The sequence below is a fragment of the Crocodylus porosus genome, unplaced genomic scaffold (assembly GCF_001723895.1).
Source record: "Crocodylus porosus isolate Cpor-Errol unplaced genomic scaffold, CroPor_comp1, whole genome shotgun sequence".
Classification (NCBI taxonomy): Eukaryota; Metazoa; Chordata; order Crocodylia; family Crocodylidae; genus Crocodylus; species Crocodylus porosus.
In genome coordinates, this window is record NW_017728943.1 from 69,384,627 (window position 1) to 69,386,465 (window position 1,839).

The 1,839-nt window shown below is 55.2% G+C and overlaps 1 protein-coding gene across 3 annotated transcripts in view; it reads left to right on the forward strand.

The window, feature by feature from the left end:
* Nucleotides 1-1,839, forward strand: part of DISP1 (dispatched RND transporter family member 1) — a 148,467-nt gene that overhangs the window by 128,648 nt on the left and 17,980 nt on the right. The gene's annotated exons all lie outside the window — the stretch shown is intronic.

The window sequence follows — 1,839 nt, forward strand, 5'->3', positions numbered from 1 at the left end:
AGGGACACGACGAGGGGGGAGCAGCAAACAGAAAATGGTGGGAAGCCCTGGCATCCTGAAGATACAGGGGGAAAAGGGAAGGGGAGGGAGATTTTCAAGGCAGTGTGTGGCGGGTCCCCAGTGTCTCTGGCTAAGGGGCCCCAGAAGTCCTGTCCCTCCCAAGGAAAGATCGATGGGCTCCTACATGTTTGGGCTCCACAGGCAACATAAGCTCAACTCCAGCTACTACCCCAGCTGTCCTCAAGACAAAACGTAAGGTGTCTGTTGTGGGAGACTCCATCCTGCGGGGCACTGAGGGGGCAATCTGCTGCCCGACCCCTTAGTTTGGGAAGTCTGCTGCTTCCCAGGTGCCTACATCCAGGACATTGCGAAGAAGATCCCAAAGCTCCTCCAGCCCACAGACCACTATCCTATGCTCCTTATTCATGTGGGCACCAGTGATACAGCTCGGAGCGCTCAGAGCCAGGTCATGAGGCGCTACAGGGATTTGATAGTGGGGCTAAAAGGGTCTGGGGGCACAGGTGGTATTCTCTTCGATCCTCCCAGTCTTGGGCTATCAGCTGAGGAGGGAGTGGAGGATCCACATAGTCAACCAAAGAGTACGGCGCTGGTGTCATCGGGAAGGCTTTGGCTTCCATGACCACAGCCCACTCTTTGGCGAGAGACGCAGCGAGCTGCTGGGAAGAGATGGCCTCCACCTCTCTCCCCTGGGGAGGAGGCTCTTCTCAGCCAGACTTGCTGACCTGCTCCACCAGGCTTTAAAATAAGCCCGTTGGGGGATAGGGAGACTACCACCACTGCTGGCCCGCTGAGCAACCCTTGCAAAGCCAGCAGCCAAGGCACTTAAGGGAGCCCAGCCCTGGTACAATCTGTGGGCAAGGCAAGAGCCCCCACGGGGACACTTGCCTGCCTGTATACAAATGCCAGGAGCTCTTGGGAACAAGCAGGAGGAGCTTGCCCTCCTGCTCAGTGCAAATAATTATGATATCATAGGGATAACGGAGACTTGGTGGGATTCCATCCATGACTGGACCACAGGTATTGATGGCTATACCCTGTACAGGAGAGATCGTGTAGCTAAAAGGGACAGGGGTGTAGCTCTCTATGTTAAGGAAAGCTACACATCCCTGCAAGCTGATCTTGGTGATCAGGGTGGATGACTGGAGACCCTTTGGGTTAAAGTCCATGGGGAACACAGCACAGGGGACACAACGGTGGGAGTCTACTACAGACCTCCCACCCAAAGTCCTGAGCTTGAGCACGAGTTTGCCCGGGAACTGGTTGAGGCTGCATGCTCCAGGACCATGGTTGTCATGGGTGACTTCAAGTACCCGGACATCTTGTGGGAGGATCACTCAGCAAAAACTGAGTGGTCGCAAAGCTTCCTATCATGCGTGGATGACCTCTACCTGACCAAAGAAGTCTATGGGCCAACAAGAGGCAAAGCGCTGCTCGACCTGATATTGGCTACTGGGGATGACCTAAGCAGCGACCTGGTGACCAGTGGGAAGGTGGCTGACAGCGACCATGAGCTGATCACCTTCACCATCCACCGTAAAGCTGGCAAGTCAGTCAGCAACACAGAAGTCCTTGACTTCAGGAAAACCGACCTTGACAAGCTCAGGAGGCTGGTCAGGGAGGCCCTAAGGGACCATGACCCCAGGGAGAGGGGAGTTCAAGAAGAGTGGTCGCTCCTCAAGGGAGCGATCCTCAATGCACAAGCTAAGTCTATTCCATCTTGGAGGAAAGGCAGCAAGAGGACACAGCAGCTCCCCTGGCTCTCCAGAGACCTAGCAGACCTCCTGAGGCTAAAGAGAAAGGCCTACAAAGGATGGAGGA